Below are 26,731 nucleotides of genomic sequence, written 5' to 3'. Positions count from 1 at the left end.
ATTTTTTATTGGGTAGGAAGATGTAATGCTAAGTGGTTATTTTTCAGGGACCCTGTTAAAAGAATTATTTATTTTCCTTTGGTTAGGAAGATGTAAGGTTAAGTGGTTATTTTTCAAGGACCCTATTAAATTTTTTTTTTCTTTTGGGTAGGGAGGTATAAGGTTAAGTGGTTATTTTTCATAAGGACCCTGTTAAAAGAATTTTTATTTTTGGGTAAGGAGGTATAAGGTTAAGTACTTTATTTTTCTGGAACCATGTTAAAAAATTTTTTTCTTTGGCTAGGGAGGTGTAAGGTTAAGTGGCTATTTTTCTGGGACTGTGTTCAAATTTTTTTTGGGGGGGGTTGGGAGGTGTAAGGTTAAGCAGTTATTTTTCCGGGACCGTGTTAAAAAAATTTTTTTCCTCTTTGGGTAGGTAGGTGTCATGTTAAGAGGTTATTTTTCTGGGGCCGTGTTACAAAAATTTTTTTTCTTTGAGTAGGAGTTTGTAAGGTTAAGAGGTTATTTTCAAAAACCATGTTAAAAAATTTTTTTTTTCTTTGGGTAGGAGGTGTAAGGTTAAGAGTTATTTTTTGGGACAGTGTTAAGTAATTTTTTTTGTCTTGGGGTAGGGATATGTCATAGATTAATTGGTTATTTTTTCTGGGACCATATTAAAAAATTTTATTTTTTTGGGTCACTGGTGGTGTAAGGTTAAGTGGTTATTTTTCCCAATGTTGTGTTAAAAAAATATTTATTTTTTCTTTGGAGGCAGTTAGGTTAGGTGGTTATTTTTCATGGACCTTGTTTTTTTTTTCTTTGGGTAGGGAGGTATATTGTTAAGTGGTTATTTTTCATGGACTGTGTTAAAAAAAAATTTCTATACTTTTGGTTACAGAACTGCAAGGTTAACTAGTCATTTTTCCAGGATTGTATTACAAAAATTTTTTTTCCTTGGGTATGGAGGTGAAAGATTAAGTGGTTCTTTTCAGGATATTTTTTCATAAATGTAGTTTTAGCATGAAAACTGGAAGTCTAACATATAGTTTATTTCATTTACTTTAGATGATGCAACTGAACCAGCAAACATTTCCAGCAAACCTGGCCTCACTTCAGTCAACCAATGAGAACTCTCCCTGTTCAAAGGTACATTTCGTACTTTAGAAAGAAAATTATTTTCCCATCCACTGCAAAAGTTTTCACTCTTTAATTACTTTAACAGCTCTGTTGGTCTACATTTATAATTCCAAAGTAAAATCTATTTAAGTTTAGATCATAAAATGTACTGAATGATCAGATGCGTGGTTTTGGTGCGAAAATTTATTTCTACTACAGTATAGATAAAGAGGGAGGATTCAACCTGCACAGTGTTACACTAAAAAAATATATGCATTTGTTTAAAGGTCATGGAACAACATATACAGGCGTTGTCAGTCTACTGAAATTGACTGGAAGAATCCTATCATTTTTTGTTGCTATATTTTGCCAGTGTTCCATACAAAGGGTTCATGTCATTACAGAGTAGATTTTGCTAAACATCAGCATGGCAGTTCATTTGCCTAAGACTGTAGCAATCCCTCTAAATATACCCAAATAAACTTATGAAAACGTTCCAACGGATAAGGCCTTGTTTTTCAGGGTGCATGAGTGTAATCTTACAAGCTCAAAAGGAAAATTCTCACCACACTCATAGAGGATACACATCTAATTCTCCTAATTATTTTCTATGACAACATTTAACATAACATTCATAGATATACCTCTTGAACTGGAATAAACAATTCTTATTAATACACTATAAACTGAGTAAGAGAGACATCAACTTAAGTTCTACTTCAAATTTGAGTCTCAGAGTTTGGGCTTTTCTGCTGGTTGTCTCCCCATGGAAGCTGGCCATTGCCTTTATCAGAACCAGGTGGTAGATCTTTCGGAGGTCCCTGAACAGGCGATGCCAAAGTAGGTTGCGGTGAAGGTGCAATCGGACTGTGTGTGGGGATCATTCCTGACTCAACTCGATCCAGCATCTCAATGGAAGGCTGTGCAGGTCCCATGCGTTCAAGTTCCTCATGGCACAAGTGAGCTACAATACCTGCCCCAAAAGCATCGCCCAAGACATTGATGGACGTGCGAACACGATCCCTGGAAATACGAATTTATCCATTTAAGGCCATGGGGGTTTTTAAAAAACTCTTTGCCTTAGAATATTGAGAGAGTAAATAAATTTATTACCATCCTCTATGTAACGATTGCAAAATTGTTATTTGTTAGTTTATCTTTTAGAAGTCCTAAGATTTCAAGCAGTTCAAAAGTTGATGATTTAATTGTTTTAATACAAGAGAAAGAGACATCAACAGTAAAGTACACTAGCTCAAAAGTAGCCTCTCACTGATAGGAAACAAACTGAAATTGTCATCACTTAGCTAGCTTCTGGGATGCAAGTGTAGAAAGGGAATCTTACAGTATCTGATTGTTATCGAACAAATAATCATCTTTCAGCAAAAGAGTTTAATATCTTTAATATGTATGAGGACTAACTGCAGGGAAGTGCATGTGTTGTGCAGTTAGTGGATTTTATTGAGAAATGCATTGAAGGACATATAAACTATGCTCAAGATACATTCTTTGCACATATGATTGAGTTGTTTATACAGCAAATTATATAATAATCAGAATATCCTGACTGTTCACAAGAGAATGTTAGAATCAGATACTTAAGCCTTACAACTGTATACATCAGGCACTTTTTTCTCATACTTTACATGATATACTTACAAGATCCAATCAACAGCAAAAATAAGTGAAGCATTCTCGGTCGGTAGTCCAAGGGCTGTGAGGACAAGCAACATGGTAACCAGTCCAGCACTGGGTATACTGGCTGCCCCAATACTGGCTAGGGTTGAAGTCAGACTGCAAGAAACAACCTATGTTATCCATTCGGTCACTCCTCCGATGTCCAGCCAGTGATGGCCAAAGATCACTTGGTTGTGGAAAAGCTTTACTCTTGTATTATATTTCTACAAACTTTTTCCAGCTTATGCTAATTTGTCTTAATCTGAATGATTGAATTTGTTTATGATTTGAAGTGCATTAGCAATAGACGAATGCACTAATAGGCTAATTGTATTAGTAACTTCCAATGATTACAAAAATATTCAACATCAGGCTATAACCTGTATTTCAGTGTCTCAGATCCTCCTTATCTAGTGACTGATATTTGTGTCAGTTATTTACATATGCAGCAAAGAGAGGAACTAAGTGATGTGTTCAAAGTATAGCAGATTGTTCAAGCATAGATTTGAAACCGATGAATGCACAACATCTGTTCCTTCTTTCTATACCAATGCAACTAAACACATAGAATAAATGATAAGAATAATGTACTCATTTACAGTATATTAAGCGTAGGGAATAAACCAACACTAACCTGACTGTTACTAACTCTCCAGGTCCCAAATGGATACCATACATTTGGGCAATGAAGATGGAACCTACAGCTTCATAAAGGGCAGTTCCATCCATGTTGATTGTGGCTCCCACTGGGAGTACAAACCTGGTCACTCTCTTATCTATCTTATTATTTTCTTCTAAGCAGCGGAATGTTATGGGAAGAGTCGCAGAACTGGAAATAAGGATAAAATAAGAGTGTGTTACTGTACTCAAGGTAACTTAGAAGTTAAAGGTTGGTGTGCTACAATGTCTTTCAAAGATTTGACGTATAAAGTTCAGAAAGCAACTTGTGTAAGGGGCTGTATTGGTGATCATTACAATTCTACTTCATGTATACATACATGTTCTAAAGAAAAGATTAACTGAATTCAAATAGTAAATCTGCAGCATTCTGGAAAGTTTATTTCTAATGTGAGATCATATTTAATATTCAAGTTTCTAATTTTCCTATGCCAATTACAGTATGTGCTATTTTATTATGGAGCAACTTTCTATCTTATCTTAATCCTTGCACTATTTGCAAGAGAGCTGAGTAAAGGTTTAACTCTCCAGCCTTACTGGACCTTGTAACAGAACTTAGGAGATTGGTATTAATTACAGTTCATCATGGTAAGACTTGGCATTTTAAAGAAGCAAGTGTGAAGAACATTATGTCAATTCTTCGACAGCCTATGCAGTATATACAGTACTGTACTACAAAGTGTATGTATTTAGCCAAAAGACAAGTGAAGTCATTTCTAAAGACTCTATGAACCAGACGTTTTGTGTAAATCTGCATATCTGCTGTGAACCACTACACTGTGTTGATCTCAAGGGCATAAGCACATGCTCTGCTGTAAAGAAGCTTTTCAAAAACCTGAGACTAACAAAACTATAGTATTCCTAAACATCTTATCTAACAAGTGCCGGAGAATCTTGCTTAGAAGTCCAGTATTGTTTAGGTTTCCCTTGAAATTAATGTTTCTTCTTGGCTAATAGAATGAATATAAGTGTGCTAAAGTGATATACAGTATAATTTACCAAGAGAGTGGATTATGCTTTGAATCAAAGTCACTTCAAGGACAAAAGAAATTGCCTAGTTCCCTGCAGATATGTTCTCTTTGAATGGTACAAGATGTAATTACATACTTCAGGAGCTCAATGAGATTCTCATTTTATTTTTAGGGAAAGCTTTTTGTTTTTTGTTTCAGGAAAATATGCCTCCATGATAGAACTACTAGTGTTCTGGTTTCAAATTCACAAAGCTTTGCATGCATTCAGAATAACCCTTGCATCAAGAAATAAAGTACCTGTATGCACAAACAGAGCCTTTACTTAAGACCTTCGCAGACTGTATTGAATTCAGACAAACCAAAAAATTAGTTTATGACATGATCATTTCAATCCTCACATTTTTGTGAAATGCATATAATTTTCTGGATGGTTTTTATAGCAACTATCAATATGTATTTATTTTTTATATTTATTATATATTATCATCTGCTATAATATCTGTTTTTCATATATTGTCATTGTATTCAGTGAAGACATGGCGAATAAGATCAATAGTATTTTAGAACTCTTTGTACATGAATATTCCTGTCATTTAATAAAATTTACAACTGTCAGTTTTTCATGCACTGTCAGTCTGTTCAATAGAAACATGACAGACATATTCAACAGTATTTTAGACTTCTTTCTACATGAATATTCTTGCCTTTTAATAAAATTAGCCACTATCTTTTCATACAATGTCATTCTGTTCAATAGAAACATGACACACAAAATCATTAGCAGTTTGAGACCTTTTTCTACATGAATATATGTCAATAATACAGTAATAATGAAATAATAATAAAAGCAATATGATTCACTAACACCAGACCCCTGTTCCAAGGAGCTGTGATCATACCTGAACCATCATGAAGAATGTGCTGGGTTCTTCTGGTGAACAAAATGCTCTCGATGGCAGAAAGATGAGCGGCGAATGAACGATCACATACTGACCGTCATCTGTGTACAGGCCACTTACATCTGGGCAGTTTCTCCTGAGAGTCTTGATGCTCATGATCTGCCCCACCCTAAGCTCGCATTCACCGAAAGTGAGAGTACCCTGCTTGAGAATAGGGGAATGTGTTTATAGTGTTGGGCTAATTCGTGCATGCAGTTTTTTCCCCATTTACAGATGATTATTAGAGTTTGCGAGGAGGTGGAAAAGAGATGTTGTATTGTTGTTTCATGAGGTCTGTTTCTTGTTGCTAGGTAACCTTATTATTTATTTATTTATTTATTTATATATTTACAAGTTTACTTATTTACTTATTTTACTTTGTCAGTAGTGAATATGGCTTAGAAATCAAAGGGAGTGAAATTATTTTTTGTAGATTCTCAGTAATTATTGAAATTCCTAATAGATTATAGTGGATTACAGAATTTGATAGTTTACATTTACTGTTATCAATGAACATTAAAGACAATGGAGATAAAATAATACCCTCTTTTGAGAGTGTAGATATGAATATATTGTTAAGGATGCACTAAAAATTTTGCCAGGACAGTAGTCCTTGGAAAGCCTAAGGATTTTAGTGTATATTTAACAATAGATCAAGGTTTTCTTACAAGAAAAGGGTGCTCATTTATCTCATCTTAAAAGAACGATATTGTTCTTCATATTCTTCACTAAGGACACTGACAAACCTCAGTCAAATACAGAAATGGAAACAAAACCACAATGGGTTGCTTCCAAAAGTGTACCAACTCACCACATGATAAGTTCGACCATCTTCATAACCACGTCATTAAGAATGATAAAGAAATCAACCATTAGTTTTCCTTGTTGCATCTGGCCAATCAGAGACCCGAACACAACGCAGAAGACAATCAGCCCTGAAAATCAATTTCATGTTTTGAAAAGGTCCCAGATGACTCTTACGCGAAAGATCATTGGACACAGTTGCACAGAATTAAACATGGTTGCTCTCCGTTACTTTATTGCTTAGAGAGGTGCTTTGACGATGTAAAAGAGGTAAAATTCATATAAAAGACATTTATCAGTCATTGCTAGACCTATTTTAGCTCTGTAAAAGAAATAGACAAAATGTTTTGAAAAGGCCCAGATAACTCTCGTGTGCAAAAGATCAGTGGGCATTGTTGTTCTCCGTTCGTTTAAAGCTTAAATGATGCATTTTGGTGATGTAAAAGAAGTAAAATACATATAAAAACGTTTATCATACATTACTAGACCTATTTTAATGCCGTAAGAGAAATGTAAGAGACTAAATGTTTTGAAAAGTTGCTCAGAATTGATCACTGTTGTTCTCCATTAATTTATCACTTAGAAAGGCATTTTAATGATCTAAAAGAAGTAAATTATGTATAAAAGACGTTTATCAGTCATTACTAGACCTACTTTGACACCATAAAACATAAAAGGCATAAAAGATGTTTATTGGTTATTCTTTTATACTCACCCATTACGTTCATGCCACATCGAGTTCCTGTGACGACATATTTGTCTTCCACGATGAAGGTGAGGCGTTCATTTGCAGTGCGATTCAGGAGCGTGGCATTCAGTCACTTCTAAGGTTTCATTCGTTTGTCACGACCACGGTTTCCTGAGTGGGAAAAGATGCAGATAATGTTTTGAAGAGCAAAAGTGATTGAGTTTTCATAATAAAAAGGCAAACATACTGAGTATATATATATATATATATATATATATATATATATATATATAAAATATATATACATATATATGTATATATATTTATATTATGATTTATGTGTAAATATTTCATGTTAAACAGAATTCCATCTAATATAAGGAGCCCATAAAAATGCCAAAATGTAGAAAGTTAATGCTATATTTCAGAGAACATTTGTCTCTCTTCCTTCAGGCAGGTAAGGAATGAGATAAGAGTTACAGAAAAGTGGTATTTATACCAAGAGATCAAGAGGTCAGCTGTTATTCACACCAGTTGACAATTTCTCCTTAATCTTCTTAATCACAGGTTGAAGGAAGATTTTATCTGTAATATCTGAGTCCCAAGCTCCTTTTGAGAGGTTCATCATATTTCTTTGGCTAATCAATGCTGATCCACCATCTGGCTTTTGAACCGACAATTGCTGCTATAAATTTATATGTGACAAATTCCAGTTTATTCTGTGATTATGGTTATCTATGTGATTAAATATAAGCTGAGCTCTGTTGGCCATACCAAATGTTTTGGGATTGATTTACCTGTAAAACTTAGGATTGGTCTGTATTAATCTCTGTGGGACTGGCTTTTGTTGGATGTTAATCTGATATTTGGGTACAAAAGGTTAGAGGCTTCAGAAGTGTCTGTAAAACTTCATCCTGTCATGTGGGATTTTTATTTTATTGGTCTCTCTAGTCTTGTTTGAGGACCATTAGAAGATTATTTAGCATGCATCACTTTCTCACTGTGTCTTTAAATGACAGCTGCTTATGGATTAAGTTCAACTTCCTTTTCAGGAAATGTTAATCTTAAGGTCATGATAACTAGCTAATTGTATGAAGTGAAAATGTTGGTTTCTATATATATGGTAAATTTGTATTCTGTCATGCAAATTTAAAACATCAAGAAAAGGAATTTTGTTGTCTGTTCCCATTCAACTTTAAATTTGATGCTGGGCATTAAAAATTTAATTTTGTCTTCCCCCACCTATAATCCCCAAAATGTTAGGATATCATCACATATCTCATCCACAGCATGTCTTTAGGTTTTTATTGTTTTATTTTTTCAAAATATGTTGGGCTAAAACAGTTAAGGGCTCTCTGCACCCAAATTTTTTTTATGAGACTCCCCAAAATGAAAAGATGTTATTTGATACACATTAACTGACTTTATTATTTTATCTAAGACTAGTGGGAAATGATCTGAATCCATCTCTTCCAAACACGTGTGTGTTCGTGTGTTAGTCAATCGTCATCATCAAAGTGGACAGGACCAGACTGCTCTCGTTTTCTTTCTCTGGGAACACTGTTTCAACCATACAATATTTCCGTTGTTTCTCCTTAGCCACTGTTGTCTTGATGTATTTCACCACTACTTGCATTGCCATGCAAGCATTCTAATCAATAATACTCATAATGTTCAAATCATCAAGTCGTGTGTTTCTGTTTGTGAAGCTTTATCACTCCATTTTTACATAATTATGCTACTGGCATTAATCTGTCAATCTCAACAATTGACCATATAGAAATTTCCTGGCCTCCATTGATGTATGTTTCATCTAAAATCATGTCTAATTGCCATGTTTGTCTGCCGACAAACACAGATGTCTGAAATCTCTGTTTACCTGTTGTATGTTTTCATATAATAACATCTTTGAAGATTCTGTATTTATCCAGTGGAACAACCAATCCATATGTCTCATATCCCAGTCCTTACACTGAACCCAGGTGACAAGGATCGGCCGACCCAAGATGACGACCCACCGTTTTGGCTGCCTGTCCCGCCAGTGAGTTCTCAGTCTCCGAGATGACCCACTCAAGCCCTGGATGCCTCCTCCAGGAAACCTTTTTCGTGCATGCTGAGCATCATCCTTCAACCTGCCGCCCCTCTCGAGCTGGCTACCAGGATCAACCGCTTCCTTCAGCCCTCGGGCAACGAAGGGATCATCGTTCAAATTGCCCACATTCTACCGCCCCTAGCCCCATCAACTAAATGTTTTCTGGATTATCGTCTCTCTTCCAAACAATCAGCGTTACACACACGTCTTGGGGAGAATCACAAGCATGTGTTCTGTGTGTTAGATCAATATCATCAAGGTTTTTCTTTCTCTGCATTTATTATTATGTTTCTCCCTAGCCACTGTTGTCTTGATGTAAATCACCACTTTGCATTGCATGTTCTAATATGACTCGCATAATGTTCCAACGAATCTTCTGTTAAACTGGAGCTGTTTCTGTTTGTGAAGGCAAATATCTCTCCATTTTACATATTTTGGTATAGAATGAATCTCTTGAATCCAAATTGGCCAATGTAGAATTTCTGTTATTGATATGTTTCATCACTGTATGTTAATCATGTCTTTGATTATCTTTTGTCTGCCGACAAACACAGATATCTGAACCTTTATCTCTGTTTTACCTGATTTGAATAACATCTTCGAAGATTCTGGCAATATCTCAGTCTTTAACAAGCCAGTATGTCACCAATACAGGGCCAATTTTCTCTCAAAAGTACCAATACAGGATGTTCTGCAGTTTTGAGAAAAAATATTTATTCGAATCACATAAATAACCATAATCCTGAATAGCTGTAATTTGTCACTTATAATTTATAGAAGCAATTGTCGGTTCAAAAGCCAGAGGGTAGAATCAACAAAGAAATACGATGAACCTCTCAAAAGGAGCTTGGGACTCAGATGTTATAGATAAAATATTCCTCCAACCTGTGATTAACAAGATTAAGGAGAAATTGTCAACTGGAGTGATGTAACAGCTGACCTCTGGATCTCTTGAGTATAAATACTGCTTTTCTGTAACCTATCCTCATTCCATACCGGCCTGAAGAGGGAGACAGTTGTTCTCTGAAATATAGCATTAACTTTCTACAATTTGGCATTTTTATGGGCTCCTATTATATATATATATATATATATATATATATATATATATATATATATATATATATATATATGATTATACATGATTCAATCACACATTACAGGTGAAAAATAAGGGAGTGGAGGTCCTGGCTTGGTTTCGAATTTCAGTTGACTCAATCTCTCTCTATCTATATATATATATATATATATATATATATATATATATAAGTGAGATATAGGAAGGGAATTTCCTTCCTTAGTCTCTCTCTCTATCTATATATGTAAACTTTACCTTATTTTTTGTGAAACAAACAAAGGAAAATAATTAAGATACATAACTGATAAGAAACACATCTAGTGAAAATAATTTTTAAAAAATACAAGTGGAGCAAACATCTTCATGAAGGATTTAGGGGACAGCAGGAATAAGAAATAATTAAGGATGTTAATCAGGATGGTGAAATTAAAAAGAAGTCAATCCACCCACCTTTTTATAGACGGTTTTTGTCGACGAAAAGCTTGCCATGACAAGGTTGTCAGGAACATGTTTCTGAAAAGAATTTTATGAATTAATAAAATTATATATATATATATATATATATATATATATATATATATATATATATATATATATATAGGTATGTATACTTTTATATACATACTGTATATGTATGAATATATATAATATATATATATATATATATATATATATACTCATTATATATATATATATATATATATATATATATATATATAGATGAATATATATATATAGATATATATATATATATATATACAGTTATTAAAATAATTTTCATTTGTTTCGTGGTATCAAGATTTCAGTCTCTGATAAATTCAAGTATAACATATAGATATATGCAAGTTACATAACTTACATTGCGTATCATCTGTTTAGAAACAAAACGAAACATTACAAATCAGATCCTTGCTTTGATTTTAATTAAAATTATCAAGGCTTTAAAAATCTGTGGAAATTCAGTAAAAAATGCGATACATCACAAACAACAAAGCTCATTTTTCTCAAGCACCACGGTCAGGCAACACTGAACAGTTCAAAAAGGCAGCAAGATAACCATAGGTAACATTCAAGGCTGAATATCTTTTAGATCTCATGCAAAAGAATAAGGCTCAGAAAGGTGAACAAACATTATAAACAGACGTGAAAGAAGTCATTGAATTTTAGTTTTGTGAAACTTACGGGAAGCTGGAATAGGGTCACTTTGTTGGCAAGGAATTCTGGTGGTATGTTTTGGAGAAACTCTAGAGAATAATTCGATTCAATTCAGCCAGTGTCTCTTGACTGTTTAGAATTGTTTTACATTGATGTGATACAGAAGAATTTTTCAGTCTTGACGTCTTTTGCAAACAGTTTTCGTAAGTTTACAGACATTTTTGATGTCCATTAATGCAGACGAAGTGTTCAATACATTGTATAATTTTTATTCATAATACGACTCAAATAATACGTCGAGTAACCATAGAGATTTTTGCTTGCACAATATTACTGTTGACATAAGTACTTGCCACATTTACGTTTCGGTCTTCATATCGCAGCATGTAAAGTTACTGAAACTTTTCCCTAGTTAATTTGGATGATATTCACTTCTCATTTATTCACGCAATTGTTCCTAGAACTTTGCAAAAATAGACTAATAACTGGGACGATCTTCTCTGAAGCTGAAAGCTGGGATGATTTTCTCAGAATCATCTTGATTTCTGATCATCTCTTGCAGCGTGAAAAACGAATTTTGAATTTGAATTTCAGTATGAATTTTTCCTCTTTAGAGGAGGCTAGTTTACTGGATGACCCCCAAACCTCATGTGGGAGGGGTAGCATCAGTAGATGATTCTTACAAACCAAAGGAATGGCCCTAATAGGGGATTAGTGCCGTTAGTGCACCTCATTCGGTGCACGGTAGGCATTGCTAAAAGGTCCTTTACAGCTACCCTTCGGCCCCTAGCTGCAATCCCTTTCATTCCCTTTACTGTCCCTCTGCTCATTTTCTCTTCCATCTTACCTTTCCACCTTCTAATAATTGATTCATAGTGCAACTGCGAGTTTTCCTCCTGTTACACCTTTCAGACCTTTTCAGTGTCAATTTGTTTTTCAGCGCTGAATGACCTCACAGGTTCCAGCGCTTGACCGTTGGCCTAAATTCTATATTCTATTGTATTCAAAAGAATGGCCATAACGGGGTCACACAGTGGAGTAAACACGAAGAGCAATAGTTATGATGTTATAGTTACCGTTTTATCACTATAGTATCTCCGCCCAGAAGAAGATGCACTCTTCCTTACCTGACCTAGCTGCTTTTGTTCACAAACAGTGTATCGTTTTCCAGTATCAGGTTTAATACTACTCAGTTTACCAGGAATATTTTCTTGGCTAAAACTAACATGTGGAATAGTGTGCCTAGTGCAGTTGTGGAATCTTCAAATGTTTAAGCAAGGAGAAAATTCATTCCTGCTCTCTGTTGACGTCTCCAGATTCAAGTGTATAGGTTTTACTTTCTGTTCCCTCTTATTTATGTATTTATCATCTTTTCCCATCACTTGTTTCTCGTTCTGCAGGCTGATTTCCCTTTGGAGCTTTCTTGGGTGTTGTAGTCGGTTGATTCTGTCCGTAAGGGTTTTCAGCTGAAGATTTAAAAGAAAGAAAGACGAAAGAAGAAGAAAGACTTCCAGCGAAAATTGTGACCCTCGGTAACAAATATCTTGGCAGAACTGACTTTCTACAAACAAATGTTTTGCAACGGTCGTAAAAAGGGATCCGATTCTCTCCCCCGGAGATGGGTTCTGATTGTAGTATTCACTGTGTCAAGTGAGGGCAAGAGGGATTAAGTCTCTCCCCTCGTACGTTCCGAGGAGACAAGTACAGGAGTTTATAGATCAACTTGGCTCATGTATATCTCCGTCTAAGTCGTGTGATAACATATATATATATATATATATATATATATATATATATATATATATATATATATATATACTTAATAACTAATACTCTATATATATATATATATACATATACTGTATATATATATATATATATATATATATATATATATATATATATATAATAACATAAAAATATAAATGATCCAAAAATAAATGCGCTCGCTCGTACCGGCATTTATGAACACATTTCTATTGTTTGTTCCTTCAGACAAATTGATGGCTGGTTTCGACCGTGGGTGGTGAATTGAATGAATTCATATTTTCATATCAAATTTGTTTTGAATACTAGACGATTATTCGGCCCCTTGTTTATCACTGTTTACTCAGTGTCTTCGAGAAACGGGGGAAAGCAGTAGGAAAAAGCAGCAGGAAATCATACGAAATCACGAAGGCCAATATTATAAGCGGCCTACAAGTTTGGCATGATTTAATTTTATTTCGCTTTCGTTTCATGAGTAAAGAAATTTTGACGAGGAAACCTGTCTCATTAAAAATTTAAATCAATAAAATTATTTTTTATCATTTTTCGTGTCAAGGTTGGCGAAAATCTCGGCGAACCGTTGTACCTGAAATAGAAAGCAATATGGGTATGTATATGTAGACATCACGAATAGATACATAAACGCCAGTTTCACTATACATGTATACATACAGAACACCAGTTATAAAGCAACAGCTCAAGAACGCTCATTTATGAAGCCAACACTGAAGGCTACCACGCTGCCACCCAATCAATAAAACGGAAAAGAGAGAGAGAGAGAGAGGCGGGGTCGGGGAGAAGGGGGGCTAAGTGGAAATTATACATCGGACCAAAAACAACAAATGAATCGATTGGATTGGCTCTTTATCCTCTGAGCAGGAGGCGTAGCTTGGCTCCCAGCCACGAGCCATCGGACAGTTAAAACAGCAGCAGCCAAGACCACGGAATTGGGACTCGAATCCTTCGGAGAGAGCTACCTAACAATATCCAGCAGGGCGTCTAGGATCTGAGGTTCCTCCGTGGTGCCCTTGGAAGGCTGCGCGCCTCCTACAAGGATGGAAGGATCCCCGGGGTGGATGGTGGTGACCATCGTGATGCCCAAGCACGCTGCCAGGATGGTCGTTGAGAAGTAGTAACCGAGGGCACAGCTGCCCATCTTGCCGGAAGAGCCCGTGTCCAAGCAGGAGAGTCCTGGGGGGCAGAGGCTGGTCATGTTTACGGAAGGAAATTATGGAAGGAAGAAGGATTGCTGCGGATGACCGGAGGAAGATATGTCCTTTTGAAGGCATGATTCACATCATATCAGATGGTTATTGGTAAAATGAAGCATTCCTATCGAGAAATATAAGAAGCTAGAAGAGATATTCATTTACAGAAACTGAATTTGCAGCCAGTGAAGAAAGTGATTAATTTGGAGGGTAAATAGATTCGGTGTTACATAAAATATCCGATTTTTTGGTGTATCATCGACAAACAATTCTTGAATCACATTGGGAAATATATACATTAAGTAATAAATTTTTGTTCTTGAAAGAATTATTCCCTCTGCTTTTGAGAGGAACCGCATTATTTTATTAATTTGGTATCAATATTCCATTTAATTATCAGAGGTGGACATGCCTGGTAGTGGCTGAACCGTAGTTATAGTATAGTTTGAAATTTGGGAATCATTTACTGTATCATTTTGCAACGATTTAACCAAATAGGGATTTGCCTTACTTTCAAGATTACTGGGTAAAAATTAGAATGTTTTTTTTTTTTAAGAACAGGGACATTCTCTGTAAAACTTTCTTCTTTAAATGGAATACCAAGAGTTGAGTTATTTATAAAAATTTTATTCACCAAAATCTTAATTTGAGAGTCAAGAAATGAATATCTCATTAGATCCGTTCAGAGATACTATCTGTCTCTCTATCTGCCTATCTATATATTTATCTATCTGTCTGTCTGTCTGTACCGTAATGTACTCTTCAAATTATTCTTCAAACATCAAAACAGAATAGTTAGTCAGATATTCATAATATCTGGAAAGAAAACATGATTATATTTTTAACACGAGTCAGACATTCCATCTGATACATGAACAGACAAAACATGCACATGCTTTGTATTTTCAAATGCAGGAAAACTTATTTATTGAAGTTTGTTTTTACAAATGCGTAATTACAGAAACTGTTATGGTTTCGTGATAGCTTTCGGAAATGCTTGGTAAACATAAAGAATGAATTCTTGTGATGTAAGTGTGACATCTCTTGTATAAACCGATTAATGAATTTACTTAAACGTCTGTCCTTAAGCTTAAAAGTATATACGTCGTGTCAGCTATGTATGGATTTTTTTCATGGTTATTGTAGATGAAGAATATTCAATGCCTTGAAACTTAGCTCTGAATAATTTTGCAACTTTTAGTTCTGGTGAAACTGATTTTAAAACAATTACTGGACTACACTGTCTCTATGAACGTTTTGATGATCGCTAATTTATGCATTCCTTGTGATATTGTTTCTTCCTAGGCGAAGTAATGAACTGTAATTTCCTCAGGAAATAAGTAATTAACAACGAATTTATGTACACATTTCATGTAAATAATTACCATTTTCACGGATGTAGTGGAGAATAATCCGTTACAAAACATTCACACACATACAGAAAATTACACAAATATGAAACCCCGAGGCTACAGTTGCTACATTTGGTATGATACACGTTCTGATATCACAATGTAACATGCAACATGAATTTGGAACGTAGGGGAGAACAGAACACAGACTTGGTATGTTACCCAAATAAATATATGTATAAAATTAAATATAGCTCTCAGTATATAGTGATTTCCAGGATATATATATGTATATATGTATATATATATATATATATATATATATATATATATATATATATATATATATACATATATATATATATATATATATATATATATATATATATATATATATATATATCTATATATATATATTTATATATATATTTAACAATAACTTTCATATATAATATACCCACTTTGGATAATCTGTCCCTTTAATATCAATTCAGTTCCAAGATATGTTTCATATATGTTGCAGATAATAGACCATAAAATAACATATTAAACTACTTCCTTTTGTTATGTCCTTTCTGTTTAAACTCTCTGACCTAAACGTCCCTGCACCTCAGTTTATGTCTCTTTTTCTGTATTAAAGTCTCCCTGACCTATCCCTGCACCTCAAGCACTCATCTAAATTAAATATTGACTCATATATATATATATATATATATATATATACTGCCCAACGCTTAAATAGTCATCTGATTTCTTTTTCAAGGGATGTCTGTGGCACAAAGTTCCAAGATTTCCTGGGTGACAATTCATCTGTCCTGTAGCATATAATCTAACCTTCCTTGAAATTCTTGGTATCTCTTTATCCTTTTCGAATGGATGGTGGACCGCAAATCAGTTTTAGATAACTATGTTATTTTATTACCTAGATGATATTCCAGTAATGATACTAATGATAATAGTGATAAGGAAAGTGATACTAGTAGTGTTAATAGCCACGTTACAAGGACTGGACGGTATTTACTTGTAAGCAAATTCTGCATTGCTTACAATGTCTGTATTGCAGTCATTGCAATACATTGCAATTCTGCATTCGTAATCGGTATTAGCGGCCCACGATACCTTGTATCCAAAGTAGAATGTTATTCCAGGAACGTATAAGGGAAATTAAAATGAAAATTCTAATTAAATAATACGGAATAGCCGCAACGATCTTTTAAATTCAAGATTTCCTCTCACTTTTTAGAGACTCTGTCCAGTCCAAAGCATTCAGTCCAAACGAGGGGTAAGTGAAGAGATTCCCTGTATATCAGAGGCTAAGAGATGTCTATTTTTAAGTTATCTAGAATTCCTATAGAAAAGAATGATGCATCCACTCTATACCTCAAATACAACTCAAATGGCTTAAGAGAAATTCAAGATCGAGCAACAACCGTGAGCAATGTAACAATTATCTAGAATCCTATAAAGAAAAATGATGCATCCACTCTGTATCTCTTTATATCTAACATGCGACCCTGACCTACAAAACAGCCGTAAAGCAAGCCGTCGCAAAAAACCCTGCCTAAACCTCACGTCGCCACTCGCGACCTCGTGTACCTAATGATGTCTAGAAACGCATCCATGGTCGTGAGTTTGTCGCTCCCTACTCTGAAACGATTGTCTACGACGCTCCCTTGCAGAAGAAGGTGGCCCGGGTGGATGGACACGACGCTCAGGATTCCCGTGATGGCAGCGCATATTGTCGTGCCGAAGTAGTAGGCCAAGGCCCACGATCCCATCTGACCCGAGGCTGACGCGTCCAACTGAGCGACACCTGGTTGTTTGGAGCGGGTGAGATCGAGGCAGTTTGGGAATGAGGAGAGTTGGGTGTCAGTTGGTGTGAGAGAATGAGGGATGATGTTCGAGGTGATTTGGCAGGAGAGGAAGGAAAATGTCAACGAATAAGCTAAGGAGGATTTCGATTAGTTAATGGCAAAGGAGTTAAGGTAGAATTATAATACAGATAAATGATGCGCTAGAAAAAATCAAAGATAGAGATACCTTTTGGGAGGCCGAATGTGAGAGAATGTGGGATGATGTTCGAGATGTTTTACAAGAGAGGAAGGAAATTGAAAACGGAGTAAGTTAAGAAGGATTTCCTTTTGTTAATGGCAAAGATGTTAAGTGAAATTATGATACAGATAACTGGTGTATTCAAAACTATGTTTTGGGAGAAAAAAATCTTAGATGATGTTCATTTGACAAGAGAGGGAAGGAAAATGAAAACGAGTAAGTTGGGAAGATTTCGTGTTAAGGAAAGGAGTTATGATTTGACAGATAACCGAAATTGAAAAAAAAATCAAAGATAGGTTCATTTTGGGGGGTCCGAATGTAAGAGAATGAGGGATTATATTATAAGTTAATGACAAAGGAGTTAGGATAAGATTATAATACAGATAACTGATCTGTTAGAGAAACGTTAATGTTCGAGATGATGTAACAGAAGAGGAAGGGAAATGAAAATGAGCAAAGCAAGGAGATTTTTATTGAGTTAGGGTAGAATTGCAATGCAAATGAGTGATGCACTAGAGATAAAGCGAAGACAGATTCATTTTTGGGACTTGAAGCTTAAAGCTGTTAAAATCAAATGAATTATGTGAAGCTGGTTGGAGTACAAAGACGAGGAAAACGAAGGAAAGAAAATAAATAAGAGCCCTGTGAAAATATGATAGGTAAAAAGTAGACAACAGGAAAATTTAGACATTCTAGATGGAAACAAATTAAAGCTAAAGAAAATAAAGACAACTTTAATACTTCATCTGGAGGTTTGATATCGAAGACAGCATAAAAAACTTTTATCGTAGTTACATAAAACATACTAGAATTAACTCCAGTGACAGGAAGAATGGAAATATAACGGTAAGGTGGCTCATTCACTGTAACATTTAACATAAATACAGCTTCAGTTGAATTACAGAACATTGAAATAACAAGACTAATTTCATTACACCAGAAATGACAAGAAGAGACACTTTAGAAACTAAATTTATTTACACCCATTCATCTCTCTCTCTCTCTCTCTCTCTCTCTCTCTCTCTCTCTCTCTCTCTCTCTCTCTCTCTCTCTAAAAAACTCAGTTCCTCCTCCCACTCCTCTCTCTCTCTCTCTCTCTCTCTCTCTCTCTCTCTCTCTCTCTCAAAGGGGACTTTTCAAAAACTATCAGTTCATTTACACCCAATCATCTCTCTCTCTCTCTCTCTCTCTCTCTCTCTCTCTCTCTCTCTCTCTCTCTCTCTCTCAATGAGGACTTCAAAATTATCAATTCACTTATACCCACACATCTCTCTCACTCTCTTTCTCTCAAAGGGAATTTTTGTAAAAACTATCAATTCATTTACTCTCTCTCTCTCTCTCTCTCTCTCTCTCTCTCTCTCTCTCTCTCTCTCTCTCTCTCTCTCTCTCTCTCTCTCTCTCTCTTTCAAGGGGGACTTCAAAAGTGATCAGTTCATTTACAGTCAATCATCTCTCTCTCTCTCTCTCTCTCTCTCTCTCTCTCTCTCTCTCTCTCTCTCTCTCTCTCTCTCAATGGGGACTTAAAATGATCAGTTCATTTACACAAGCTCATCTCTCTCTCTCTCTCTCTCTCTCTCTCTCTCTCTCTCTCTCTCTCTCTCTCAAGGGGACTTAAATGACTCAGTTCATTGCAAATAATCTCTCTCTCTATCTCTCCTCTCTCTCTATCTCTCTCTCTCTCTCTCTCTCTCTCTCAGAAGACGACTTAAAGATAATCATTCATTTAGCATCCTCATCTCTCTCTCTCTCTCTCTCTCTCTCTCTCTCTCTCTCTCTGGTCTCTCTCTCAAGTGGACTTTTTAAATTCTGGCAGTTCGTCTACACCCTCATGACGCTCTCTCTCTCGTCTCTCTCTCTCTCAGAAGGTCTCTTTCTCTCCTCTCACTCTCTCTGACCTGTGATGAGAAAGGAGATGATAAGAGTAATTCAGATGAGCATCTTTAGCAATCTCTGGGGTTTAATCTCTCCTGGGAAGGATACCAGCAAACGTGGTTTGCTCCGTGTCTCGATCTACTGGCCCATGCCCCCAAAGGCCACCAAAGATGTGTATTCTGGATCGTCAGGACGAGCAGAAGGTTTTCTTTGACCCATGATACCACCTAAAGGAGAAAGGGAGGGTGTAGGAAGTAATTCAGATAAATAGCATTACCAGCTAATCTCTGAGTTTTAAGATTTTGGTGACTTGATAAAACAAGTGACCAAAGAGAGAGTGTTTTCTGAGTCACAGATCTCTGGTAACCTGATGAGCAAGTGACCAAAGAGAGAATGTTTTCTGAGTCTCAGATCTTTGGTCACTTGATAAACAAGTGACCAGAGTGAGAATGTTTCTCTGAGTCTCAGATCTTTGGTCACTTGATAAACAAGTGACCAGAGTGAGAATGTTTCTCTGAGTCTCAGATCTTTGGTGACTTGATAAACAAGTGATCTAAGTTAAACTATTTTTCCAAGTCTCAGATCTTTGGCCACCTGATAAACAAGTGACCAGAATGAGAATGTTTCCTTGAGTCTCAGATCTTTTTGACGTATTAAACAAGTGGCCAGAGTTGAACTATTTTCTTTGATCTCAGATCTTTGGTCACCTAATAAACAGTGATCAGTTAGAATATTTTCTGAGCCTCAGATCTTTTGGTCACCTGATAAACAAGTGTGAGTGAAATGTTTCTTTGAGTCTCAGTCTTTGTACTTGATAAACAGTGATCTAAGTTAGAATATTGTTCTGTGTCTCAGATCTTTGGTCACCTGATAGACAAGAGACCAGAGTGAGAATGTTTCTCTGAGTCTCAGATCTTTGCGTCACTTGATAAACAAGTGATCTAAGTTAGAATATTGTTCTGAGTCTCAGATCTTTCGTCACTTGATAAACAAATGATCTAAGTTAGAATATTTTTCTGAGTCTCAGATCTTTGGTCACCTGATAAACAAGTGACCAAAGTGAGAATGTTTATATTAGTCTCAGATCTTCGAGTCTCCTTATAAACAAGTGACTAAAGTCAGAATGTTTTTTGAGCCCCAGATCTTTTTTCACCTGATAAACAACTGACCAAAGTGGAAAAGTTTTCTTTATGTGACAAGGCAGCTAAACAAAAAGGTGGCAATAAATATCTGTATACATAAGGGGTTGCATTAACCTGCAGACTGTCGTGAAGAGGAATAAAACTTAGATAAGTCTTTTAAAGCTATGATTATATTAGGGTTATTGGTGTTTAGTACAGGTCAGTCGAGGCTGTTTCCCACTGGTACTGATGCTTAGTAAAATCTGAGAGCACTCAAAATTTCATAATATTATTTTTGTGTCTTACGTTTCCATTAAATTCGAAAAATGATTTGAGCCAAAGAGATTTTGATAAGACTTTCGTGTATATTTTATTGATAACCAGTCCAGTGACTCAACAACATTGAGTAATGATTCTGGAAGGACCAAAATGACATCTGAAGCAATAAAGTACGGTTCCATGGCATCTTTATACTCATAAGTGTTCGACTGAACGAAAAGTGAAAATAATAGACTTCATTTTCAACCCGAGCTTCAGTTGATTTAAAGGTATCTGAGGTGTACCCTACAGCAATGCTTCATTACATTCTAGGCAATATTAAAAATACACACCATTTAGTATTATCTGTCTGTCCATGATCCTAATAATTTTATATCCAGTTTTCTTTCATTATCTGTATCTTCTTCGTTGTATTTATCAAATATTTGTATGTCCATCGGTGCATGGAACGTTTCTTTGAGGTCTAAAGCCATGGCCCAGTAGCAGCCATTGCTGATGTTTGTTGTATCCTAGGCTGATAGCATTTATGTTAATAATCTTTGGTTTAATCGCTTCTGCTTCGTGGGTACATGGATGGATCAGATGTATACATGTTCATCCTAATATCACTTTATTTTGCTAATATTTTGATTCAAGTCAGAATCTCCTGACAACTTATCATGATGCAGAGGGTTTTCATGCATTATCAGGAAATATCAACAATTGGTGTGATATCACATTCAAAAAGATTATACTGAAAAAGCTGCAATGTACATTTTAAGTTTATCAACTAATTCTTAACAATTCTGCAACTCGTAAAATTATATCAACTCCTTCTTGACCTGTTTTATAAGCTTTATATAATATATATTATATATATATTTCACACACACACACACATATCATATATATATATATATATATATAGGGTTTATATATATATATATATATATATATATATATATATATATATATACTGGGTCAGCTTGTTGTAAAGATTCATTATATATATATATACGTTCTCCTAAGGTTCATATATATAACTTCTAAATTCTATATATATATATATATATATATACACACAAGACACACTGACAACCTTTGTAGTTGTCAGACGTATATATATATATATATAATATATTGCTGTATATACTATATATATATATAAATCCGTCTGTGTATTAAATGACCCAGTTTAAAGAATCTGATGTTTTTGTTGCATGGTAGGATTTCACTACATGATTTAGGCTTTCATAGTTTCATTGAGTGTTTAAGAATATATGTTTTTACAGGGCTAAAATCTTCTTCTGTTAACGTGCTTTTACATTTGTATCAGAATTACGAGCCTTCTTTGAAGGACTTTGAGACACTTACTGGGTCAGCTTGCTGTAAGATTCCCTTACTTGTAAGCCAGTTCTCTGAGTTCCTATTGTATCGTAACAGTCTACCAGGTTCTTGTTGAATGTGAAACCTAACATGAGGTCAGGTTGTCAGACACCTTGTAAGATCCTCTCTGAAAACCTTTGTAGTTGTCAGGCGTTGTTTTTCATACAGACAAAATAATTGCTGTCAGAGCTAGTTATGGATATGAGTCATAATCCTCTGAATATCAAATTACAGGAATTGTTAAGCCATCTCCCTGATATTTTTGTTGCATGAATTGCATTTTCACTTTGATTTAGGCTCTGAGTCATTTGTTTACAATGTCTACTGATTAGTGTGATTTTTGTAGCTCTTCATTATTAGAACATAATCGCATTTTTCCCTTGGTCTATTTATCTTCCTTATTTATATTATGAATTTGCATTTTCATTTCCTTCATCTTCATCCAACATCAATAATAATAATAATAATAATAATAATAATAATAATAATAATAATAATAATAATAATAATAATAATAATAACAATAATAATAATAGTAATGGAGAAACAAATCCACAATTACGTATGGGTACACATATATTTGAATATGTACCCATATATAACTTGTAGTTTGTTTCTCCATTTTAAACTCTATTACTATGAGTATTTTAATAATAATAATAATAATAATAATAATAATAATAATAATAATAAAGTGTCTAATAATTCTTCAAAATGGTTCTTGGAGGTATATTCCAAATGGTTCTTGATGCAATTACTTTCTTTAATGTCCGATGGAAAGTACTTTTCAAGAAATCAGGACTAAATGTGACGCATGTTGAATAAACCAGGGAATCAGGCATTTAATCTTCAAAGGGAAATTAAAAATAAAAAAAAGATTGGAAATAGCAGGATGCATTAAGAAAAATATTACACATTTTGTTGTTGAACCTTAGGGGGCTTACAGTAGATGGAGGCTTTTGTACAAACCGAACAATCTATACAGAATATAGTTGTATATTTTGTATATTTGTTATCATCGTCAGCATGATTATTTTGCATTTCTTTTACTTAGCATATATCGAAATGAAATAAAACTGAAATTAATTTAAGGACCATTCAATTCAACCTCAATTTTCCAAGCCGTCAGTCAGTAATAACAAGCCAGACATTTACCGCCTCCTTCGTTAGGTGACCCCCTTCGTCAACGAAAAGCACCGGTTTCTTCAGCATGGGCACGACCTCGTCGGGGTGAGAGGCGTGGATGGCCATGAGCCACTGCTTCCGCTTCTGGCACTCCGAAAACATCTCCCCCGTGGCCATGATGGAGGGCTTCAGGAGTGGCCCGCCGACCGACCCGGTACTACAGACGGAGTCGCCCCTCTTCCGTCGGGGCGTCGGAGGCGTGGGCGGGTCCTCGAACTCGGTAAAGCTCCTCATGCCTCCGGTCTCGGATCCCTGCGACACGGTGATGCTCAGCACCGACTGTTTCCTCCTGTACTTCTTCGAGTGGCGATCCTGACTCGTCGTCACCGGCGTGAAGGAACCCGCGGAGTCCTTCTTACGGAGGAAGGAAAACTCGCTCGGGTACGGACCGAAGCTGGTGGTCGAGTCTCGGTGATGTCTCCGCTCTTGGGAACCAGAAGACTCGTCCACGGTTATGCACTTGTGATGGGCTTTCCGCAGGATTGATCCCCGCGACCTGATGGGCGCAAAAGCCCCGTAGTTCGTCATTTCGGTGAATCGCAAGCGCTCGCTCGGCCGCTCTTCGATTTCGGCCTCCATCGCAGCGTCCTTCTTGAGGTCGTGAACCGTCATTTCGATCTGGTCTGCTGCCTCTTCCATCTCTTCGTTCCCCTTCTGTAGGTTCTTGGTCTCAGAGGCAGTGTCGTCTTCTCCAAGGGCCTCGTACCCTTCGCGAAGAAGGGACGAGTGTCTACGGTTCACATTATCCATTTCGTCACCTTGAATAGAACTTTATATTTCTAACAGAAATAGTGGATTTGTCACCTTACGAAGAAGTGCCAGAGTGCATTTATAAAGCACTGCCTTAAGTGCGAGCTATTAACATTATTTCTAGCCAAAGTTATTCTATGAGACATTAAACGCAGTTGTAATTCACTGATATTCAGTGTTTTGCAAAATGCACACGTGAATTACCGCAAAACCAACAAATGGCCCAGAAATGACAATATCGAACCGCGCTTTCCTAAAAAACACAATTTCCAAGAGACACAGGACTTGCTCTATCCTTTCTTTACAACACCTTGAAAGCTACTGACCACTGACATTAAAAACAGAGAGAGAGAGAGAGAGAGAGAGAGAGGTAGGGAGGGAGAGACACTGGAGTTGATAATGAGAGATAATCCTCAAAGGTTATCGAATTTTCCAGCTGAAGGTCCCTAGCAAGTGATCAGATTTTAAGAAAACACTGATGTTCTTGTATGATAACTACAAGGTTAACCTGAATTCACTAATAAATCCTGACATGCCAGACTTAATGAATATTTAATGCTGATGACGTAACGTGCAATTTCAAGTCCCTGGGGCGCAACAGGACGTCATTAGCGCCTATTCAAGGTGAATGACTTTATAAGTATCCTCAGGAGGTGGGTTGAAAGATGAGGTTGGACTGTGATGCGTGTTTTTGAATACATACGTGCGAACGTGCAATCAGGCTCGTATGGACGTGCGATTATGTTAATGTGTATGCATAAATAAATTTTGTTTGAGAGAGTTTTGTGAATTTTCTATTTATTATAAACTATTTTATATCAAAATGAATGTATTGAAAAAATACATCTGCAAAAAGTTAAATATTCATGGTTAAGTTTAAGTACGCACGCTCCTATGCACACACGCATACACACACACGCACACAGTATTCAAAGGGTCCTGGAGTTCAAGATGGCGAATCTGACCTACATTTTTAAATTTTCTCAAGACAATGGTCAGCAGACGATGAACACGTATCTGTTGGTTTGTCGAGATTAGCGGTCCATCCCAAGGCTCCTGTCTCTTCAACGACTTCCCACATAATGCCATACCTTATATACAGGCCGCCCAGAAACTAGAACCCATTCTGGCATAAGGCCGGCTTAATCTTAAACAAACTAAGCATGCAACTGAAGACTTTGTGATATATTATACACACACACACACATTATATATTATATATATATATATATATATATATATATATATATATATATATATATATATATATATATATATATATATATATATATATGAGTCTAGGACAATTAACCCCGTGGACATTACTCCCCATGGACAATTACCCCGAGGACAACTACCCCTAGGACAGCTACCCCTAGGACAGTACCATTTACCACCGTTATTATATGCTGTCTGCAGAAAGGATAACTTTTAAAATCTACCATGATAGTTTGGCACTAAATTTGTCTCATCAATTTTAGCGGCTCTAGAAGATTAGATAAGTTGTTTGGCTTTAATTAGGCAAAACAGCATAAATTAATGATACTGAACGGTCATTTAGCAGTTCATGAACTGTGTATAATGGTGAAAATATCCAGGGAACCGTTTTGAATGTTCCATCTAGAGACTAGTACCGTTCTCTGCATAGATAAGCCAGGTTTTCATGCTTTCCAAAAATCAGAATTCTTTTTTCAACGGGTCCCGAATCGTACAGCAAAAAATCTTGGCCATCTCTTGTTCTTGTATGGTCGTCCGTTAAAACCAGTTCTTGTGTGTTTAGAGGTAAAAGCCGTAAGTAAGACGAACATTGTCGCTGACGTCTGATGCTACGTTTTAAGTGGTGAATTGGAGGCAAATTTGCTACCGTTTCTTCATCAATGAGACACAGGCCTCAGAAATGATTTTCTGTGTAGTTTTTCTGCATTGTAGCTTGCATTTTATCTTGTGGATAGATTGAGCGGTTTTAGTTTTGGTTTCATCTGGAGCATGGGTGTGATCGTGAAGTCTGCCAACAGTTTCATTTCGCTGGATGTGCACTTTCACTTGATCTGTGCAGTTGGCTTTGTTTCTGCGTTCTTCACACTCAAATGACACATCACCATTTGCTAAGTCTTCTTGTTTAACTTGAATATATCCACCATAAACTAGTCTGTCTTTTCCTCTATCACTTTTTACAAATTCCATAGTGCTTCAAGGGCTTATAGTCTTTTCTCTAATGCTGAAGAATTAACAAAGAAAAAATACAAATGAATCTCAAAAAGGCGAAAAATTAAATTTTTTTTTCAAGAAATGTCTTCAAAAGCAATTACAAGTGTAACTGTTGTTAAGTTGTTAAAGTCGTTAAAATTAAATGTATTCAAAAGCAATTACTAGTGTAACGATTGTTAAGTTGTTATAGGTGACATGGCGCTTAGTGGCTTTTTACGAAAGAAATGGATTATTTTTTCCTATTAAATTTAAAAGTTATCCTTTTCTCCAAACAGAACATGATACGCGGGGGGGGGAGCGTTAATTGTCCTTGGGCGTAATTGTCCTAGGGATAGTTGTCCTCAGGGTAATTGTCCATGGGGGTAACTGTTCTGAAATACATATATATACATATATATA

The 26,731-nt window shown here is 35.8% G+C and overlaps 1 pseudogene; it reads right to left on the bottom strand.

The window, feature by feature from the left end:
* Window positions 1-961: 961 nt before the first annotated feature.
* LOC136835811 (excitatory amino acid transporter-like) lies at window positions 962-24,425 on the bottom strand (annotated as a pseudogene).
* Between the last annotated feature and the right edge of the window lie 2,306 nt (window positions 24,426-26,731).

Source organism: Macrobrachium rosenbergii, chromosome 55 (assembly GCF_040412425.1).
Source record: "Macrobrachium rosenbergii isolate ZJJX-2024 chromosome 55, ASM4041242v1, whole genome shotgun sequence".
Taxonomy (NCBI): Eukaryota; Metazoa; Arthropoda; class Malacostraca; order Decapoda; family Palaemonidae; genus Macrobrachium; species Macrobrachium rosenbergii.
This window is presented reverse-complemented; position numbering and strand designations above follow the sequence as displayed.